The sequence below is a fragment of the Cydia amplana genome, chromosome 24, assembly GCF_948474715.1.
Source record: "Cydia amplana chromosome 24, ilCydAmpl1.1, whole genome shotgun sequence".
In the NCBI taxonomy this organism is placed as follows: Eukaryota; Metazoa; Arthropoda; class Insecta; order Lepidoptera; family Tortricidae; genus Cydia; species Cydia amplana.
This window is the reverse complement of record NC_086092.1, coordinates 2,246,155-2,259,467: the sequence shown is the minus strand read 5'-3', so window position 1 is coordinate 2,259,467 and position 13,313 is coordinate 2,246,155.

Sequence of the window (13,313 nt, the reverse complement as noted above, 5' to 3'; positions counted from 1 at the left end):
CCCGAACCAAATGTCCCAAAAATACTGGCGGCATTACGTCGCTGAATGGCCGTATATTAATTATATTGCATTATATATCTTCAATTTTATATGTAGGCATACCTACATTCAATTTGTTCAATGGTAGTGCTACCTCTTTGCAGTAAGTCTTACTTTAAAAACTGTTTTATAAATAAATAAAAAGTATAAGATAATTCCATATTGCATTATTTATTTACTATGCAATCTTCCTTGCCCATTTATCTACACGTTATATTTAATCTATTTAACCATAAAGTATAACAGTTGTACGAAAAATCTTCTAAGTATTCGTTCAATGGAAAAACACATGCCACTTTTCTGGGCCCTATAATTGCCTAAAAAGACAATAACGACCGTTTCCGGTTTCACTAATTCCACAGAACCTTTGTGAAATTGGCCCCTTTCCTGCCAATTTCTTTGGCCCTATCAAATACCAATTAGCTGCCAATTTTACGCAATTCAAACCGATAATAAAGTCAACAAAAAAAGGCCTTACTAAAACACCAACTGATGATCAACTTTACACCCATTCCATAAAGTTGAAATTCGAAATTCGAATGACAATTTAGAAAATTAAGACATTAAGTGAGAATATAGTTCAATGAAAATTGTACTCTCTTATCTTAACGTTAAGGTTGAATTCTGATTGAATACTAATGCGTTTATTACGTTTAGTAGGCCAGTGTTCGAATGTTTTGGAAAGCTGAGCGAAAGTTGGCGCCTTGCGAGACTCTTCAAAACTGCTTGCGTCTTTTGTTAGATACGTTTTGAATTGGACCTTAGACGTTTTTGAATAAGGTCCAATTTTGAAGGAATTGGCAAAGGTGTTATGGTAGAGTGACAATAAAAGGCTCTGTAGCGTTAATTTGTATAATATATTAGGTACCCGTGGTTGTATTTGATATAATTGCTTATGTAAAGCTCTATTTCGTTTTATAAACGGTTAATTTGTTATTAAAACCTTGAGCTGTCATATAAGTTTTCGAGTCTTAAATTTTAAATATTAAATCATTCGGTATAGGTAATATGGCCCAGGCCCATTCATAGTAATTATTTACTTTGTTTTACTTATCGTAATTAAGGCAACTGAAGGACTCGACTTTTTAACCGTGCACAACTTTCAAAATTATAATAATTGAAATCATACTTTTCTAATCAAAATTTGGGTTAATTTTTTTACCAACAGAGCCAAATTTTAATTATTAATTAAAAATAATTTAATTTATAAAGCCTTAGCTTAGGCTTTTAAAAATGCATATTTATTTATTTATTTTATACTTTATTGCACGTAAAAAAGTACAACAGGCGGACTTAATGCCTCTAGACATTCTCTACCTGTAAATCATATGGCATTATATTAAAAGATTAAATAAATATGACAAATCACCTAGTATAACAATGTTCAAAGGACTGTCTCATTTCAAACATAGACAGAGATAATCATACTATCTTGGTCTTACACTAGTACTAGCACCCAAAAGAAAAAGATGAGTATAGTTTTTTTGTTCTTATTTACTGACAAATTGGCCAATACTTGAAGGAATTTCAGAGGAGGGCCAGATTTACAGCAAAAAGGCATTTTTATTATATCGCTGGTCATATAGATCATATACCTACACATTTTTTCGAAGGACCGGCGGCGGGCCGGATAAAATCCTTTCGCGGGCCGGATCTGGCCCGCGGGCCCTACTTTGCCCACCACTGTTGTAGTACAACAATGTCAAGTGGCCGAATGTATGTAACACCACTACGTAACCGCGAACAGAAATCGAAAGTGATTTGAATTCAGAACGCACCTCAGACAAAATAAACGAACCATGTTCCAATCACTCACTAAACTCACGCAACCAACCCACTAACAAATAATTTCAGCTGACCCGACCCCCAAATTTTCCCCTAAAATAATAAACAAGCGGGTTTGACTTATTAATAATGTTTAGTGGTGGTAATTGCTATAACTGTTCCAAATTTTAGCTATCTACGTCAAACGGTTTCTGAGAAAAACACATTTAACCGATTTGCAAGACCAGAGTGATCCCATAAGTGTTCCGTGAACAAAGTTTTGTACAGAAGACTAAAAACCAGGGACCCATTTCTCGAACGGTATTAGACTAATAATATTAGTTCACGAACTGTCAAGTCGTACTGGGACTATGGAAACACACTAGAGTCGGACCAAGAATAGTCTGCAGCGGATTTGATAGCCCACGCAGTGCAAGTGTCATTTATGCGTCATAATTTCATAGAAGTTTGACGTTTAAAATAACACGTGCACTGCGTGGGCTATCAAATCCGCTGCAGACTTTTCATGGACTGACTCTAATAATATTCATAGAGAAAAAAATACATAATATTAGACTAATACCGCTAATACAGTTCGAGAAATGGACCCCAGTATAGCCTGGAGTAAGGAGCATTTTCTATCAACGATTGTCCTTTTGCTAGGAAGCGCTGGTGGCCTAGCGGTAAGAGCGTGCGACTTTCAATCCGGAGGTCGCGGGTTCAAGTTGTACGAGCCGGGGTTTGAACTTCAAACCCCGGCTCGTACCAATGATTTTTCGAAACTTATGTACGAAATATCATTTGATATTTACCAGTCGCTTTCCGGTGAAGGAAAAACATCGTCAGGAAACCGGACTAATCCTAATAAGGCCTAGTTTACCCTCTGGGTTGGAAGGTCAAGTCGCTTTCGTAAAAACTAGTACTAGCCTACGTCAATTCCTGGGATTAGTTGCCAAGTGGACCCCAGGCTCCCAGGATGAGCCGTAGCAAAATGCCGGGACAACGCGAGGAAGATGGTGATTGTCTTTTAGCTAGGCCCCCAGAAGGTCTTAGGCAAGTCTTAGTGTAAGACCTGAGTGGACGCTCGAAGCGAAGCGTTCGGCGGGGCGTGCAGCGTGGCGTCGGGCTCACAAGTAATTTGAGCAGCGTGTACTAAGGCCGCTCCTATACGCTTGCATTTGTTTAACATGCACGCCGCACGCCCCGCGCCGCTGCACGCCCAACTCGAGCGTCCACTCAGGGCCCTATTTAATAAACGTTACAATTCGACAATTTTGTTAAAAAGTAACATATTTGTTAAATTTATGTACAAGTACTGTTTAATAAATCCTACAAATAAGTAAGAAGCTTACAAGTAAATAACTTACAATTATTACCATTGCAAACATTGTTTAATAAACGTTTACATATGTAGAAAACGCCTGTCGCTTTCAATTACAATATTGTACTTACAAAATTGTAATTGTGAAGTACAATTTACATAAAATGTAAGTTTTTTCTACAAGTTCTTAATGAATGAGGGTAGACTTATTTGTTACTCATTAAGAAATTATTAAATTGGTTTACCTATTGAAATCATGGAGAACAACAACAAAATTACAATTTTATCTCTAATATACGAGAATAAAGATATATTATTCGGCCGGTTTAGCGAAAAATTAACCCATGATATGAAAATCACGAAGTGGAAAGATATTACCGAACAACTAAAATCGTTGAGTATTTATAACAAAGACTGGAAGTACCTACGTGACACAACATGGCAAAATTTTAGAAAAAGGACTATCGTAAGTAATTTAATTATACTTAAGTAAGGCGAATATGTACAGTCATAAACCGTAATTGACAACATTTCATATTTTAAGTGCTGTTTTTTATTGTATGGCTTGAAAGAAGGCACTAACTATTTAATGGTACCCGTATTTTTATTTATTTGCGTAACTAATATTTTAGTCAAAATCCATTCATATTATGAGAATTGTGACATCCATTGTGACATGTGAGCATCCATTGGAATAAGCGAACCATCCACAATGCCTGCTATTCTTGGTATATTATATTTCATAAACGATCTGGGGATATCGAGACAATTTGCAGGCCAGCGGACTTCCTCTCCAAATAATTTACTGACCAATAATCTAGACACATTTTTTATGCAGTTATGTACCGTTGCTTTGGTTACTCCATGTGCATCTGCTACTACATGGTACTGAGAGCCACAGCCCATCCAGTGCAATGTACACAAAATCTGTTCAGTCGGCGTAAGGGCTGCATTTCTTTTTGTATCATGCTCAAGATCATGCCCTATTTTTAAAATATTCGACGGTAGTCTTGCTCACCCGAAATTTTTCGTTGAACGAAAAATCCGTTACATCAAAAGTAAAATGTATCCTTTTACGAAAAACTCGCCGATTCCGTTGAATTACATATTCGTTATCACTATCCTCACTATTACTGTCACTACTTGTTGTTAGAACCATGTTTTTTTCTTATTCCGATCGTAAAGCACACTTCAAATCAAGTTTTGACACAGCATTAAACACCTGTCGTAATTATATTACAATTTACAAAATATGTAAACTTGTCAGTACAATTATGTGTTTAATAGAGTAAATTTCCATACAAAATTGTAAACAATCACCTGTGAGGTGAAAATGTTTATTAAACAGAATTATGTAAAATTGTAGCTAAAATTAAACAATTTTGTAAATTTTCCACTATGACAAATTTGTAACTTATAATTTTTATTAAACAGAAACTTGTAGAGTTGTAACCTGTCAGGTACAACTACAATTTACAATTTGTAATGTTTATTAAACAGGGCCCTGGCCTTACTAAGTACGCTGCTCAAATTACTCCTGACCTCCCGACGCCACGCTGCACGCCCCGCCGAACGCTCCGCTTCGAGCGTCCACTCAGGTCTTACACTAAGACTTGCCTAAGACCTTCTGGGGGCCTAGCTAAAAGACAATCACCATCTTCCTCGCGTTGTCCCGGCATTTTGCTACGGCTCATCCTGGGAGCCTGGGGTCCACTTGGCAACTAATCCCAGGAATTGACGTAGGCTAGTAGACTAGTTTTTACGAAAGCGACTTGACCTTGGAGCGCTTTGCTGGTTTAACGAAAGAATTGAATCGCCTGGATTATGCATGCATTAGGAATAACACGCCAGCTGATTCACTGCTTTTCACTTTCGCTCGCAAATTGTATCCTCCAATGAAAATATGTATCAACTGCGTATTGGTTTTTAAACGAAAATCAATTTTAACAGTATGTTGTTACGTCTCATAATGGAATGTTCTGGCTTTGTCTAATAAATAACAATTTAATATCGATGTTGAAAAATTTTTTTTTAATTGAAATAGGATTGCTATCGAAATTAGATGGTATAAGAGGCCATTTAAATAAAAAAGAGCGTAATTACAATTTACTTTTTTCCGAGACAGAAATTAGTCCAGGTAATAAATAAGGTAGGTACCTATTTAGGTACATTGTTAGAAGTTGCCGAACTTTCTTTAGGAAAAGTGCTCAGAAATTTAAATTTAGCAAACAATGAAAATATGTCAATACCTTAATAGATACAGGCATTATTACACATTTCAACTACTTTTCTAATTCATACGTACTTATTTATTAAATAATATTAAAAACATTTTTTTTAATCCCCCAATTTTTTTCTTGCATTTATTTCTCGTGTAAGAATGTTATACAAATTGCATATTGCTTGTTTTTCCTACGTTTTATTAATTATTTTAAACTAAACAAAAGATCCGATAAATTTCTCACAACATCTAATGATGTTGCATAATTCGTCATTAAATACGATCACCTAATTAACATTGCATTACTAGAAAATTAGATTAATGTGCTCGTTGAGATGATTGAGCTGATGAATGAATGTGTGAATGATGAATGATAATTGATTGGTGTGAGATACAATTAGACTTTCTGAAATGACATGTGTCTATATCAGACGATTTAAGGACATCTCTCACTCTGTCTCTCACTATTGTACACTAATATATACCTCCGAATTTATATTATGATCGTCAGGTAGTATGTTTATGTAAATATTATGTTTTTTAACCTTTTCAACGCTTTTCGTCCCATGCTGACTGCTTACCATCAGGCGGCCCGTATGCTTGTTTGCCACCTATGTGGTATTAAAAAAAATGCTAAAATGTGGCTTATACGCCAAATGCAAAATGGTTGCAATATGAAGAGCGAAAATAAACCTTATCTGTCAGCAGGAAAATTGCTTTGACAGCGTCCGTCATAGCCTTTATAGTGGCTGTTGGCGTCATGGGCACGACAGCACTCGACCACTTTAGTGGCTCTTGGCGTTGAAAAGGTTAAAGTACACATTTACATAATTATGGATTGTTGGCACAAATAAATAGTTTTGAAGCGGACATAGTCCTACCAAACCGTCATTTTCTCTCAAGTATAATAATATGTTATTCAAGAAAAGGTCCTTCCGAGGTCGTTTTGTGTCGAAACATAAAACAATGAAATGACATACATATGTTGTTCCAACCATAAATAGTGGCTAAATTAAGTAGAGTCGGACCATGAGCCATGAGCACAGAATAAATAATAGTACTAGGTACAGAAGACTCACTCTCTAACAAAACGCGTCTGTTACGATCAGGACAGATATGGCCGCTAGGTGGCGACAGCGCCACGCGCGGCTTGTGGCTAGCCACCAAAATTGGTGTGGAACGGATGTACTTTTAGCTACCTGTAGCAAAGCGACGAAATCGCGGAGTGAGCCACGCCTGCCATGAGGTCACTTCTTACGCCACCGGTGATCGTAAAACTGTGTGCAAATTTTATTCGATAGCGTGACGTGACGTTACGGGATTCGGAGATCGCGGGTTCGAACCCCGGCTCGTACCAATGAGTTTTTCGCAACTTATGTACGAAATATCATTTGATATTTACCAGTCGCTTTTCGGTGAAGGAAAACATTGTCTACAAACAAGGCCTGCACAAATCTCTGTTTTGACATTTTGCTGGGACATCAGTTAGCCGCGACCACGACCAGTGAAACCTGTGTCGAAACGTCGGTAAATTAAGGTAATAAAATAAATTTCGCGATAGACCCGTCTATAAATTTAATGTGAGTTAAACAAGGCCTAGTTTACCCTCTGGGTTGGAAGGTCAGATGGCAGTCGCTTTCGTAAAAACCAGCGCCCACGCGAATTCCTGGGATTAGTTGCCAAGCGGACCCCAGGCTCCCATGAGCCGTGGCAAAATGCCGGGACGCGAGGAAGATGATAATCTGAAGCCAAATGTATACTGGTTGAGATGCGCGTACGACTACGTTAGCTCGGCGAGCGATAGGAACACATGTGCATGCGCATCCGGTAACACAATCACATTGGCAAAACTCTCGCCTTCTAGCGTTGAGCTTATGTGAGAGGTTGCGAAAATAAAATGTGACGTTATCTATGAAAAGGGACCTTATTGTTGATGGCGCTTACGCCATTATTAACGATGCTCAGATACAAATACAATGCCGCCTGTCGCTGTGCGGCGTAAGCGCCATCGACAATAAGGTCCCTTTTCATAGATAATGGCCCAAATATGCATCATCTTTTTTCTTTTACTTATGTCGTACTGTTTTCAAAATTACCTAAGTAAGCCATTTAGTATTTAAAACTTTCGCGTTTTGAACACATTAACTCACATTTATAGACGGGTCTATCGCGAAATTAATTTTATTACCTTTATTTACCGACGTTTCGACACAGGTCTCACTGGTCATGGTCGTGGCTAACTGATGTCCCAGCAAAATGTCAAAACAGAGATTTGAGCTACCCGACGAAAAGTGTATGAAAAAGTTTGATCACGTCTATAAATGTGAGTTAATAAGCCATTTACATAGTTTTCTTAAACGTACTTAACCATTGGTAAATCCATACTAATATTATAAATGCGAAAGTGTGTCTGTCTGTCTGTCTGTTACCTCTTCGCGCTTAAACCGCTGAACCGATTTAGTTGAAATTTGGTATAGAGATAGTTTGAGTCCCGGGGAAGGGCATAGGGTAGTATAATGGTAGTATTTATCCCAGAAGTTATCTTTTAAGGGGGTGGAAAGGCGGGTGGAAGTTTGTAGGGGGAATCGATAAAAAGCAGATTAGATCAAAAATAAACTATCTAAATTACTAACACCACGCGGACGAAGTCGCGGGCAAAAGCTAGTGCTTTATATAAGACACCTAGGCCGCTAGGCTTACGTATAGGCGTTCATGAGTAACGTTTTGACTATTACTCAGGGGGCGTTCGAAACAAGACGTGCGTTTGCGCATCCGGTCACAAACAATGACATTTGCAAAACTCTCGCGTCGGGGTTCCGCGGGAGATTGCGAAAATCTCTGCAGTTTAGATCTTTGCATGTGATGTGAATTGTTATGAACATTCTAGTAGCATACAAAACATATTAGTCATCATCATCTTCCTCGCGTTGTCCCGGCATTTTGCCACGGCTCATGGGAGCCTGGGGTCCGCTTGGCAACTAATCCCAGGAATTAGCGTGGGCACTAGTTTTTACGAAAGCGACTGCCATCTGACCTTTGAACTCAGAGGGTAAACTAGGCCCTTATTGGGATTAGTCCGGTTTCCTCACGATGTTTCCCTTCACCGAAAAGCGACTGGTAAATATCAAATGATATTTCGTACATAAGTTCCGAAAACTCATTGGTACGAGCCGGGGAAAAATTCACTGTATTCGCTGTATTGGGTATGGTCGTGGGTTCAAGTCCCACCCAAGACAGTGAATTTTTCCACTTTTAATTTGTTTCTCAGCTTAATAGCATCGTTCGCAGACGTTTCTGCTTGGTACAAAATTAATTCTAGTAGCATATATCTATAGTTTGTCAAAGGACTGTCTCATTTCAAACAAAGACAGAGAGAATCATACTATCTTTGTCTTACACTAGTACTAGCACCCAAAAGAAAAGGATGAGTATAGTTGTTTTGTTCTTATTTACTGACAATTTGGTTTGGCCAACTATAATTACCCACTTTGCCACTCTTGTGAATAAAAACTTTCTCATCAACATTTAAAGAATACCTTTACTAGCTGCCATGGTAAATGAATTGTGCAGAACCCTAGCCCTTAGAGCAAAAAGAAAAGATTACATTACGCCACTAGTTACACATCTGTCTGTCACACTCTGTTTCCTCTCGTGGCGGCGAAACGGAGCATTTCGGGTCCCCACTGCCCCTGATTTCATGCCATGCCATGCCTAATCATGCTTTTAAAATATTATTAGTGGCATTTATCTTTAGTTTTCCATAGTTTTATCAAGGAGAATTTGAAATAGAGGCGGATTGTCAAAGTAAGTAAATTATAACACTTTATACTCTCGCGTTTTGTATACACACATTTAATTTCACAAACGGTTTTCCTTGAATTATATCGCGGTAGACCCGTTTGTGAAATTAGATAAAGTAAATTAAAGTCTATTTTTTTATTCGGTAGACTAAAATGACATTTCATAGTATGAAATGACATTTTATGTTCATACTATGAAATGTAATTTCAGTCTACCGAATAAAAAAATAGACTTTATAGCCCCAGTAAATTACTGCCATCTTTTGACAAAAGATTAAAACTGTCAGAACGCCATTAGACTTCGACCCTTATTCTTTCACTGATATGTGTTGATTTGTTAATTTTGAAATTCACGCCATCTACTCGACTATAGTTCGTTTTTTAGCATTAGAAATAAGATAAACAATCTTGGTGTGTCTTTTAATTGAAAAACACATTTTAAAAATAAGTAACGGCAAATATGTAACAATTATGAATCTAATACGATCATTTTGATTTTTTTTATTTCGATCGTATTGATCACGATATCTTAATATCTAAGCTCTATTTGATTGGTATTAGAGGGGATCTTTTAAGATGGTTTAAGTCGTACATAAAAAATCGGTGTCAGTCAGTGGTGATTAATAATTACATGTCGAGCTGGGTATCTATACCAAGTGGAGTCCCCCAAGGGTCTATATTGGGCCCACTTCTATTTAACATTTTTGTTAATGACATAAGTACTTGTTTCCAGTTCTCTAAATTGCTCAGCTTTGCTGACGACATGAAAATTTTTGCTAAAATTGCCTCACCGGCTGATGCATACGCGCTACAATCTGATCTAAGAAGACTGGATACCTATTGTATCACAAACAAATTAGATTTAAACCCCTCTAAATGTTTTACAGTAACCTTCTCTCGTAAATCAAATAATATTTGTACCCCATATTCACTAAAAAGTAACATACTTCAGCGAGTAGCAAGCATGAGAGATTTAGGTATTATTCATGACTCCAAACTTATGTTTAGTGAGCATATTGATAGTATAGTAGGTAAAGCTTCCAGGTCACTTGGTTTTTTAATGCGTAATTCAGTTTGTTTTACCCGTCCCAAAACTCTCAAAATTTTATATTGCGCTTACGTGAGAAGCAAACTAGAATACGCATCTCAGATATGGAATCCTCAATATCAAATTTATGTTGATAGGGTTGAGAGATTGCAGTTAAAATTCGTCAAATTTCTTTGTTACAAAATGCGAATTAATTATAGTTCTACCAACTACTTCAAGCTGTGTAAGAAACATCATTTGATCCCACTTGTTAAGCGCCGTGAAATTGCAGATATAGGGTAACGGCACCAGTGGCCAGCCAGGTACCAGTGGTCAGCCTTTTGAGTCGTTTATTGGTCATAAATATCTGGTATATTCGTTTAAACAAATCGCGAGTACTCAAATAGGAGCTTTGATTCCTTATTGGTTAATACGTCACACGACAGGTGCGGTGAGGGAACGGGGGGAAGAAATATACTCGTTCATAGAGGTGGTGTTTGTCGACGAGTGCAATAGTGTCATGTCCGCCATATTTTTTACTGCACGTGGTGTTCTCTTAACAGGCAAGAAAAACTATGTTTTAATGTTAAAAGTTATTGTTTTTGTATATGATTGGTTTATTTATTAGTTTATCTATTAAATTGCATTATATTTGAATGAAAATATCAATATTTCACTTATAAATTGAGGGGGCTGGCCACTGGATAACACTTTTTTCCAAAGAATCCAGTGCCCAGCCCCCCACGGCTGACCTTTGGGTTATTCGTTTATTTTATTATTTTCTAGCCAATGCGACCGTTAGGACCGTTAAATTTACATTTTCAAATTTAGTTAGGCATGCCCTAGTCAATTTAAAGTAAAACCCAGTAGTCAGCCCCATTTGAAATAACGTTTTAATGCGGCTGAGCACTGGGTTTCGCGGATCCAGTACTCAGCCATTGACCTTGCTTGGTACGTCGCCGCCTAAAATATGTCCACATTTTTAAACCCTATCTCATTGAAGTAAGGTTCAAAAGTGTATACATATTTTTGACGTTAACTATACATAACTATCATTTTGCTTTTTCCTGGTCGGTATATGACTTTGTTTATTAATGATAATTAGATCTGCATAGACTCGATTAATTATTTTTTACCGAATACCTACTAGGAACATAATTATATATTACCTGATTTACCTCATTAATTTTTGATGGATTAATTATTAGAAAATAAATATTGCGATTCTTAGTTTACAAGAATAGTGTTAGTTAATTAAGTACATCCAACAAATTTCGTGTCATAAGAATTTTTATTATTAAATAAGTAAGCAAGCAAGTAAGTAATACATATGTATATGCAAAAAAAATATAAACTAAAATTAAAAACTACAACTAACTACAATAACGATAACAAAAATTATAAAGAAAAAATAAATATTATGGTATCGTTGATTTTGATATAAATATTAGTGATTTTGATCTAATTATTATGAATAGTTTATATAGGCTGAGTACTGGGTACACAGAGGCTGCTTACTGGATTTTGGAGGCTGACTACTGGAGAAAAGTGCCAATTTTTGTTTAAACTTAATTAGATATATTTTAAAGAGGATTGTTATTTTTTTTAATATTGTGTATTAAAACTATGATAAACAATTGATCTAACCATGTCATTTGTTTAATTATCCGACTAATCCTGTAGAAATGCCGAACGTTCAAACTTAAAAAAGTCGTTATAAGGCTGACTACTGGTGCCTTTACCCTAGTGTACTTAGTAAATATTATAAAAGGTAATGTAGATTGTCCAAATTTGCTTAATAAGATATTTTTTAATGTTCCGTCAAGGAGGCTTAGGCATTTTCGTCCCATTAGTAGTAATTACCAAGCTGCTACTAGATATAGAAAAAACAGTTCATATGCAGAGCAGGCATGAGTTTAAATAAAGTTCTTATAAATTGTGATATTGACATATATAGTGATAGCATACCAGTAATAAAAAATAAATTAATTAGATACTTCATGGGTGACAATAATTCTGTCGCAGGTCAGGGCTCGGTGCATTATTGAATGTGTATTACTCGCAAAAGGTTTTTTCTTTTTTCTTCTCTTCACTTATTTTTGTAAACATAGATCATATACATATAGATCATCTGTTCTTATGCTTTGTGAACTTATACAAGTTCACAAAAAGACACATACGTGTAACTAAGTTGGGCAAAAACTTTTTATAATTTATTGTATTTCTATAAGTGAGAACCTATAATTGGCTCTGTGATTCTATTGTAATTTCTGGATATATGTAGCGCTGTTGGTTTTCCATGTACTAAAATAAAATAAAATAAAATTTATATTCTTAATTCTGCTTTCATAAGTAATAGTTTTTGATTTTTAAAAAGCGTTTTTCAATTAAAAGACATGTCAAGATCGCTTACCTTCTTGCAAGTTCTTTCTAATGCTAAAAAAACGAACTATAGGCCAAAGGTATGGTGCAATATTTTCGAGCGATGGCGCCATAACCTTTGGCCTTCTTAAGTACAACAAATTAACACATATCAGTGAAAGAATAAGGGTCAAAGTCAAATGGCGTTCTAACAGTTTTAATCTCTTGTCAAAAGATGGCAGTGAATTTACAGGGGCAACATAATTTACCGTTACAGAGGATCAAACGTTTATGAACTAGATCTATTTATAGGGTGTGTAATGTTTTTAATAACAACTATTTTCGAATTTTCATTTTGCATAATTCGAATTGCATAATTTTGAAAGCAGAAATGATTATTTAGTATAAAAACAAAATGAATAAGAACAAATTTCATAATTTCAGTAGTAATAATAATTTAGTTGCATAGTAATGTATTTGCATAACAGGCAATCAGTATAATTATCACTTTGTATACTATTTAATGCTCATAACGATATAATGTTCATAGAATATAAATGCCTACTGAAAATTGATAAGCAAAATATAAACGCCCCACTGCTGGGCACAGGCCTCCTCTCATGATCGAGACTAATCGAGAGGGTAATAAAGCGTATTATAAAATAAGTCGGTTCTGGCGCTTCGCCGGCCGCTGCCGCGGCACGCTCGCTTCGCTCGCTCGGCTCGCGCGCTGTAGGGTCGCAGTTCTGCCTAACACTCCTCCTCGCTTCGCTCGTCGTC